This window comes from Anastrepha ludens, chromosome X (genome assembly GCF_028408465.1).
Source record: "Anastrepha ludens isolate Willacy chromosome X, idAnaLude1.1, whole genome shotgun sequence".
Classification (NCBI taxonomy): Eukaryota; Metazoa; Arthropoda; class Insecta; order Diptera; family Tephritidae; genus Anastrepha; species Anastrepha ludens.
Window position 1 is genome coordinate 80,360,328 of NC_071503.1, and position 10,700 is coordinate 80,371,027.

Genomic DNA, 10,700 nt, shown 5'->3' on the forward strand with positions numbered 1-10,700 from the left:
TACACTCTCCTCACTGTAGACTGCGAAGTGAGTGGTCCCCATGGGGGGCACGTTATTGACCACGGTCCTGATCCACTCGAAGTTGGCCAAAGACGCGCACGCCACCTTTATGGTGCCGTCCTTTGTCTCAAAGCCCATCGCGTTGGCTTCAGGACCGGAGGCAAAAACCTGACGCGTCAGTTGACTTTTGCAGTATTTGATTTCTGCATCCGTCAGCTGATGGTCAGGCCCCAGTATACCAATCACAGCCACAGGTCGTGGGCCAGCAGCCTTCTCGCTATAGGATGGCTTGGCCGCACCGTTGGATGTGCTTGGGCGAAGGTCCAGCTCCCCATCCTCCACTGACGAAGATTTCGCCGGGCAAACAGTTGTGCTGGACATTTTGTCGAGGCGCCGATAGGGACGCGGCTCAGCAGAACCTTTTCCCGCCACATCGACTGACGCCGAGACCGCGCTCGTACCTTGGGGGGTCGTGGCTCGGCCATTGGCGGCAACCGCAGGGCAGGGAGGTGTACTGATTTCAGCCACCGTCCTTCTCCGTGTTGTGTTATGAGCTTCTATATTTTGTTCACTTAAAAATAATTCCTCAGCGCTGTTTAGTATGCATCTCTCATTGTCGAATATAAGCCTTTTCATTTTTTCTAGAAATACCATTCTCTTTCAAGGCTTCTAAAATACTAATCCAGGTCCTGTCATTTAATTTATGAAAAGTTACATACATAGAAAATTTATCAATTTATCAAATGTTGTCAAGTACATAAGATTTCTGGAAGGAAACCAAACGTCCGTGTGCATAATGTGATAAACATGTGTCTGAGTCTCGCTTATTTGGACGTCTCTCATGTTTAGAAAATTTACTCACTTGACAATGGTTGATTACCAACGTAATAGTTTCAAATAGTTTAGTAAAAGTATTTGCTTTTAAGCTCGCTTCTTAAATGCTTGTCCTCGATAATTTTTAAGGCCTCATCTTTGTCCCTAATATCAATCAATCAATTTTATATTAGACCTATAAAGGGTTAAATTAGAATTGTAAAGTTTTGAACATACTTTTTTTTAAATGTAACAAAAAGAGTTTCGTTTTCACAATAAACATATTCGAAACCTGTAGTAATTAATGCTTTTGAGTCGGAATTTTTTGTGACAGTAATATGATTTTGATACTGGCAATTTATTATTTTTTTAATAAAATAAATGTTTTTTTTCGAAATCTCGTTGAAGAACAGAGTCGCTTGTTATTAATCGTTTTTAATTTTCAAATACTTTTAAGTAATCCTTACCATTAATGTCAAGATGTCAAGAGCAATGTCCTGTTTTAAAAGTTTTGTTATTAGGAATGTGGCATAACACAGTCTGACAAAAACAAAAAAATTAAATATGCTTTTATTGAAACCTAGCACAACTTGTGGCTATAGAAAAACTAAAAAAAATGGTATAGGAGAAATTTCCAATACACCCCCAAAATCTCATTTTATGGCCATAAAGCCGTTTTGCAGTAGGTTGATGTGAAGAATAACTCCTAACTTCGCCAATTTCCATCCGATTTCGAATTTGCTTTTTTAGTTCAAAAGAACAAAAACAAGCCTTTTTGACAGTATGTTGACATTTTTTCTGAAACGACAACTGACGAGACTGTAGACGGAAGTATTTGGAATTTTTTTATTTTTTCTCTATTTTTTCAACTTTGACATAATTTTTACGATATTATCCGATATTGAGGATTTTTTTCAGTACCCTATTGTTATAGTAAATTTAATTTTGCGTCAAATGAGCTATATTTGACTGTAATTGAATTAAAATTAATAGAGTTGTGTGAGTTTTAAGATTTAATTTTTTTTTTACTAATTTGGTATGTAGGCGACGAAGCATGAAAATGATAAGAAGTGTCATTATAAACACATAATATTTATTGGAGTATTGTGCAGTGCAGCACTGTACGGTATGGTACGGTGCGATACGGTGCAGTATACAACGGAACTGGTTCCAAACTTAAAAATGCATTGGAAACGGCCCTTTGGAGTTTAGTATGGTACGGTACATTTGTCATTCTCTTCATCAGTTTTGAATACTTCTCTGTAAGAAATTCGATCATCATCATTCATCTGAAGTCGTCATCAACTAAATTCCATTGTTTAAATCGAGAAGCGAGCGTTTCAGATTGTCTTCCCGATAGAAGTAAATCACGAGAAAGATCCTGAAAATCTGAATTTGATACAATGTGTCGTTCTTAAGACTTTGAACCAGACGGAAAGTACTCTTCATCATCAGGTTTATTGTTATCAGTTTGATCATCATCAGCAATGAGTTGAACTTCCTTCAGTTCATGACCTGCAGTTGAGTCAATCATATCGTCCAAGACTACGGGGTTCTTAACAGTTGCAACATCAGCATACTTTATGTGCTTTCGAGTTTTATAATGATGACCGTTTACGTCCGTTTTACAAAAATAACAATCATCTGGTTTATGATAAGGCTGATGATGCCACATCATCGGAGAATATTGAGAAATTCGACTTTTCTGGCAACGTTTTGATTTATATCTCTTGAATTTCAATGAAACAAACAATAAAACTTTGACGTTTTAATAAGGTTAAATTATAATAACAAACTTCTTTTGTTAATCAATGTACAGTGTGAACTTTGGTACACTTGGGAGCTTTTTCATATTTCTATTGAAAAAAAAGTGCTATAATATGTCAGATATTTTCGTAAGTTCTAACCAGTTCTGTTGTATGCAGTACAGTGTACTCTTATGTGTATATGTACTCCAATAAATATTACGTATCTATAATAACGCAATTAAAGTCAAATATAGCTCATTTGACGCAAAATTAAATTTACTATAACAATAGGGTACTGAAAAAAATCCTCAATATCGGATAATATCGTAAAAATTATATCAAAGTTGAAAAATTAGAGAAAAAATAAAAAAATTCCAAATACTTCCGTCTACAGTCTCGTCAGTTGTCGTTTCAGAAAAAATGTCAACACACTGTCAAAAAGGCTTGTTTTTGTTCTTTCGAACTAAAAAAGCAAATTCGAAATCGGATGGAAATTGGCGAAGTTAGGAGTTATTCTTCACATCAAACTACTGAAAAACGGTTTTATGGCCATAAAATGAGATTTTGGGGGTGTATTGGAAATTTCTCCTATACAATTTTTATTAGTTTTACTATACCTACAAGTTGAACTAGGTCTCCATAAAAGTATAATTTCACTGTCGCACAGTGTAATCTGAGTCTTCGAATCTCGCGAATAAATTTTCTATAATATCCAGTAATACCGGGGAATTGCCTAATTTTTTTTCATTTGTTGGTGGCGTCATGGTATCGATAATTTCAACTTTCGAAGGATCAGGTTTTATACTGTCCTTTAAAACAACGTGGCCCAAAAACTTTGTACTTAATGCTGCGAAATGACATTTGTCGATCTGAGTTTTTAAATTATATTCGCGAAGCTTACTAAAAACTCTTTTAAAGAGTCAAGATGTTCTTGAAAACTTCCACCATCTAAATTTGGTTTACGTATTCTCTTAGGACTGTATTGATCAATTGACGATTAGAAAGGTAGCTGGGGCTGTCTGAACGTCATGCGGTGAGCTCAGGGTGGACTTCTATTTGATGAAAGCCCTTTGCTAGATCAATTGTTCTGAACTTTTCCAACTTATTGGTCTTCCATATTCGGGATAAGAAATTTATCGTCTACGGTCTGTTCGTTCAGTTTTCTGCAGTCAATTACAACTCTCCATTTCATATCACCGCAATTGTCTTGTTCTTTTTTCGGCACCATCCACAATGGCGAATTATACAGCATTTGCTTTATTCATGTGTCAATTTATTCGCGATGTTTAACTGTATATCTAAATAACTTACTCTAAATAGTTATGTGGGTAATAGTAGCTGCACACATTACACCACATAACAACAGTGGAAGAGTCGGGGTTTTTAGAGGTCGGCTCTACTGCTTTGGCGCGTTGAAAGGGGCCACGGTATTATATGACAGGAATTCGAGTAGACTTAGGACCCATCTAACGGGTCTTGAGCAATTCTGTTGCCATGACCTGGTAGCTGATGAAGTGTGTTATAAGGGTAGAAGCGGATGGTTGAGATTTGGAAGCGCTACCAACTGGGAAGGCCACCAGTCTCGTATGGTTCTGTGAGGGGCACAATCTGGATCTTTCTTTTTCTCTGCTGCGATGCTAATGCCCCGCATACAATCTGGGGCAGTAGCAAAGGCAATGGACGAGGCTCTCAGTTGTTCGAGTTTGTAACTGCTAGAAGGCAGGAGGTGCTTGATTTCACCCCATCGAATTCAAAGATTGGGTGGACAGTCAAGAACTGGAGATTTCTTGCCGAAGATTCGTGTTCAGACAAAAGGTATATTGAGTTTCAGTGTGACCAGGAGACACAAATGCCATTGCCCTCTAGAAACCCCAGAAAAACAGACTGGCGAAAATAACAGGGCATTGAGGCACCAGTTGAGAGAGTCAACACTGCCTTAACTGAATGTTTTGAGTCAACCTGTCCAATTCGACCTCTCCTTGACCGGCCTCCTGTTCCTTGGTGGAATCGAGTCCTCCAGATATTGGGGCGTGAGTCGAAAAAACTTGTAAGCCGGGCCCTCAAGAATAATCTTGCTGAGGGCTGGGAACGATACCGTAATTTTCAGAAAAACTACAACAAGCTTATTCGGGAATCGAAAAGAGCTTCTTATAGGGAATTCCGCAGAGGTATTGAATCTCTGAGTTAGACGGCGAAATTGGTTAGGATCCTGAAGAAGGAAATCACCGGAAAGTTGTAACTTAGAAAATTAGAGGGCTCCTTTACGGAGAAGCAAATTGGGACACTCAGCTTGCTTTCCAGGTAATCATATAAACGTTGGCCGGCAACAGCACTTATTGAAAGAGGCTGTTGTCAGAGCTGCTATATCTTCTTTGCATGACTAGTACATTGCCAGATCTGTAATGAATGATGTCGCAGTTCGATTTGCCTTACAATCTTTTGGCTGATACAAGTCACCTGGACCAGATGGCATACATCATACCATGCTGAAAGAAGGCAAAGAGTCCGTAACTGCAGTGGCCTATATACCCCGCTCTTGGGGGATGGTGAGGGTCGCGTTCATCCCTATTTTGGAAAGATGACTACACCAGCCCCAAAAGATTTAGACCCATCAGTATGCTGAAAAGTCTCGAACGATTGGTGGAATTGTGCATACGTTAGAAGTCACTGAAGGACCACCCTCTGTCTCCAATTCAGCATGCCTATAAAAGTGGAAAATCCTGCGAGTTGGCACAGCAAAACCTTGTTGCTAGGGTAGAGCAGGCCATCGACAGAGGGACTACGCTATGTATGTGCAACTCTGCTAGTCGGCACGGCGTAGACCGGGTGATAGTTAATTGGATTCATTCGATGTCGGCTAACAGATTCGTCACGATGCGTGCAGAGGTAGACCTACTGGATTCATCCGGGGTTAATAGAGGCTACCTCCAAGGCGGTATGCTGCCTCCGTTGCACTGGTGCATGGTGATCGATCCTCTACTCACCACCTTAAATAATGCCGAAGTCTACGCACAAGCATACGTTGCCTGTTTGTTAACAGGCCTTTGCTTATGAACTTCTGTAAAAAAGTGCAGAAATCTTTAAAATTTCTGGACCTCTCTACGTTGGCAACGGCGAATATCGCAGGCGATGGAACGATGAGCTGTATGAGCTTTACGACGGCATAGACATAGCGCAGCGAATAAAGATCCAGCGGCTACGCTGGCTGGGTCATTTCCTCCGAGATACAAACGCTCCGGCTCTGAAAGTATTCGATGCGGTACCAGCTGGTGGTAGCAGAGGAAGAGGAAGGCCGAGGTTGGAAAGATCAGGTGAAGAAGGACTGGGCATCCCTTGGTGTGTCCAACTGGAGGCGGTTAGCACGAGAAAGAAACGACTGACGCGCTTTGTTAAACTCGGCCAAAATCGCACGAGCGGTTATCACGCCACTTAAGAAGAAGGAGAACAAGAGTCCCGTGACGAGTGAGTATCGCGGGTAACGAGACCTCTGATTTTTTTGCTAGCATGGGCTCTGAAGCCAACCTCTTTGGCTTGGAGCAAGTTGTGCCACTCACTCCTGCAGCCATCAAATCCCCGGTTAGCAAAGGGGTACTTCAACACACAAGCGAGCTTGGCAGGTTGAGAGAGGCTGCAGATAGACAAAAGTGATGTTACCTGTCATGTCCGACCGAATGTCGCAGATGCTTCATTAAGCAGAAGGAACTGTAGGCAGCTTGTTGGACTCATGACAGGCCACTTTCTATGAGTGAAGTAAATGGGAAAGGAATGCGTATCAGACAGTGCACTCTTCCCAGCATGTAAAGAGGAGGTTGATACGGCGGACCACTTTCTGAGCATCAGTCCGGCCTTCGCTCGAATCAGGTATGAGGTCTTTGGCACTGATTTGTTAAGAAGCGACTTCCTTGGCTCTTTATCTTTAAAAAATAGATATTTATTTGTTTTTAAAAATTTTTCTAGGACCTCGTCGTCTTTCGAGTTCAAATGGCCTGCAAATAGCTTCTTTATACATCTATATTCTTCCTCGTATGAAGAGATTTGAAAAAAAAATATCATTTTGGTGCATTTACAACTATGTAGGGTAATACCCTAGGCTGATTTCCGGAAAATTCTGACCAGTTTCGTTGATGCATATCTTTATTTGCGTTGTCTGATCTTATAGAATTGTTAGCTTTCAAATTTAGGATAGTTCGTATTATTGTTATTTGCCTTATTGGTGTAGATTGTGTTTGTCTAGTTTGTGTAGAAAAATTCTTTTGAAGTTGATTGTCACCATAATTTTGTTATTGTAGATCTATTAGTGTTATTTGATAGTTGTTTGTTTGCCTTTGCTGGCGAACATTTCTGTTGTAATTCCCCTGCACTGAAAATTGATTATACAAATTTTAGTTGTTTTCACTGAAATATTTTTTTTTATTATCCATTTATTTACTGCGATCTGTTTAACAACATTTAACAATATTTATACTTAAAACTAAGATACTCTACGCGGCATGCATGGAAATCACCCAGTGGTACAACCATTCCTCAATTTTTGCTTTTCAGCACATGAGATCTATTGCTGATTTCTTTTTCAACCTGTTAAAGGAAATGGAATTGGTGGTAATTTCTGTAATTAGTGGGTTTGGGTGCCTTTGAAGCCTTATATTGTGTGATGAGGCATGATTTTGGATTTCTTCAGCTATTGTGAGAACGTTGATATCACGGTGAATTTGGGCATTTGTGATATATAGTAATATCGTGCTTGTACCATCATTCAGAGAGTTTTCGATTGGAAGTATTTTGATGTTTGAGTTAGCTGCGGTGCCCCAGAGTTGTATGCCATATGTTCATACTGGTTTTAGGACAGCTGAATACAGTTAGAGTTTATGGAATTGCGATTTAACAGCCAACAAAGGCTTCGAAGTTTTATTCCTCATATGGGTTTGCCATATGAGCTTTCAGTCAAGATGAATTCCGAGATATTTTGTAACATTACCTTGGGTATGATTGTGTTATTGAGTTTAACCATTGAGTAAGTAATAGGACAGAGTCACAATCACTCAATTTTTCGCAAGGGCGAACCGTTGTAATAAGCTCGAGACGCGAGAAACGATGTCTTTGCTTGTATACACAAACATAAGTCAACACAAAGTTCATGCGAATGCGTCGATTTGTCCTTGCCTAATGGTGCTCACACTCACCAACGTAAACGTACGCCCGTATAAGCTGACACGATCAAACAGCGATCTAAGATACTACGGAACGGAACGGTGGGGAGAATCCATTTACATCAGGATTTCATTAGTTTCATCGTAAGATACACAAAGTGATGCCAAGTCCTTCCCCCCGTGATCTTTCCAACGCAGGCCTTCCTCATCCTCTGCTACCACCAGCTGGTACCGCATCGAATACTTTCAAAGCCGGAGGGTTTGTATCCATTCGGACGACATGACCCAGCCCACGTAGCCGCTGGATCTTTATTCGCTGCGCTATGTCTATGTCGTCATAAAGCTCATACAGCTCATCATTTCATTGCCTGCGATATTCGCCGTAGCCAACGTGCAAAGGTCCAAAAATCAAACCCTTCAAGCGTCGCTTCATTGGATGTTTCATCATCCACGCTTCTGTGCCATAAGTTAGGACGGGCATGATGAGAGCCTAGTAGAGTGTTAGTTTTGTTCGTCGAGAGAGGACTTTACCGCTCATTTGCCTACTTAGTCCAAAGTAGCACTTGCTGGCAAGATTTGACGTTGGATTTCAAGGCTGACATTGTTATCGGTGTTAATGCTGGTTCCTAATTAAACGAAGTATTTTACAACCTCGAAATCATATTGACAGTTATGTGACGTGGGTGCCGATACGCGAGAGCGCTGTCTATTTGATTGATGACAGGAGGTACTTCGTTTTGTCCTCGTTTATCACCAGACCCATTCGCCTTGCCTCTTTATCCAGTTTGGAGAAGGCAGAACTAACAGCGCGGTTGATAAGACCGATGATATCAATATATATATATGTTTATAATTGGCGCGTACACCCTTTTTGGGTGTTTGGCCGAGCTCCTCCTCCAATTTGTGGTGTGCGTCTTGATGTTGTTCCACAAATGGAGGGACCTACAGTTTCAAGCCGACTCCGAACGGCAGATATTTTTTTGAGGAGCTTTTTCGCGGCAGAAATACACTCGGAGGTTTGCCATTGCCTGCCTGAGCGATTGAGTTCTGCGGCTTGTACGAACATCAAGTAAAAGGGGTCACCCGACAGCGAGCCACCCTGTCTGAAACCTCGTTTGGTATCAAACTGCTCGCAGAGGTCCTTCGCAATTCTGACGGCGCTGCTGGTGTGGAGCAACGTCATATTGCATAGCCGTATTACTTTCGCGGGGATACCAAATTCAGACATCGCGGCGTACAGTCGAATGCACCTTTGAAATCGACGAAAAGGTGGTGTACGTCGATTCTCCTTTCATGGGTATTTTCCAAGATTGGACGTATTGTGAATATTTGGTCGATGGTCGACTTTCCAGGTCTACAGCCACACTGATAAGGTCCAATCAGTTGGTTGATGGTGAGCTTCAGCCTTGAACATAATACGCTCTCTAGAACCTTATAGGCGATATTTAGAAGACTAATCCCGCGGTAATTGGCGCGGATTGCAGGATCACCCTTCTTATGGATTGGACAGAGCACACTTAAGTTCTAATCGGCAAGCATGCTTTTATCCGATCATATTTTGCATAGAAGCTGATGTATGCACCTTACCAGCTCCTCGCCGCCATGTTTGAATAGCTCAGCCAGCAGTCCGTCGGTGACCGCGGCTTTATTGTTCTTTAGCCGCGCTATCGCTATTCTCATCTCGTCATGGTCGGGTAGCGAAACGACAATACCATCATCAACGATTGGGTCATCGGGATATTCACATTATCTGTGACATGCGCAGCTGTCACTATTTAATGAGATCGAGAAGTGTTCCCTCCATAATTTAAAATTGCCCTGGATGTTAGTCACCAGATCGCCGTCTTTGTTCTTACAGGAAAACACCCCGGTCTTGAAACCTTCTGTAAGCCGCCAAACTTTCGGGCGTTGTTCCTATTGGCCAGCATCTCAAGCTGCTCGCACTCCCGTATTTCGGCCCCTCGTTTCTTCTGTCGGATGATACGTCTCTCTTCATTTTTTAGCTCTCTGTAGCGATCCCACATGGCTCGCGTTGCGCCCGATCGCAGCGTGGCTCTATAGGCAGCATAATTTTTTTCTGCGGCAGCATGACATTCCTCGTCATACCTGTTTTTTCGGGCTCGCCGGAATCCGATTTCTTCTTCGGCAGCGGTACGTAGAGAACGAGAAATGTTGCCCCATTGCTCGTGCATGCCGGTTTGTTGGGCAGTACTCTCTGAGAGCAGGAGTGAGAGTCGAGTGGCGAATCTTCTGGCTGTCTGTTGTGATTGCAGGTTTTCGGTGTTGAACATTCTTTGCGTAGGTAGATGTACGTTTTTTGCTGCACAGAGGCGTGTGCGCAGTTTGTCTGCAACAAGGTAATGATCCGAGTTAATCTTGGACCCTCTATCACAAGATGATCGATTTGGTTTCACGTTTTCCAATCAGGAGACAGCCTTGTAGCTTGGTGTATCTTCTTATGCTGGAATCTGATGCTGCAGACTACCATTCATCACATTTTGTAGCTCTATGTCAAATAAGCATATAATCAAATATCGGTACATCAGTTATAAATACAACCATTAATACATCTTTCCATTCTAAATATTATTACTTAGGTATACTAATTTCTTTTTACCTAGCCGACGGCCCTAGCAGCCAGTGTTCTAGATTTAATTGCAGCAATTATTTTTAATTATTATATTATAAAATTTATTTAAATATTTATGTCGCATGAAAGTAGATTGTATACCTACCATGCACTACCATCAAACGTTCTTTGCTTCAACTAGGAGTTAGAGGATCTTATATATCAAAAGATGAATGATTTGAGTTATGGTGCTCACACTCATCAACGTATCGCACTCCCTTTCCGCAACACGTAGAATACTCAAAATTGATCAAAACTTATCCCGAAGAAAACAACTGCGTTCTTTTAGTTACATATTTACACAATACATCGGTTTGTGTGTATTTGTGTTTGGTTGTATCGACACAATGTTCCCATTGATAT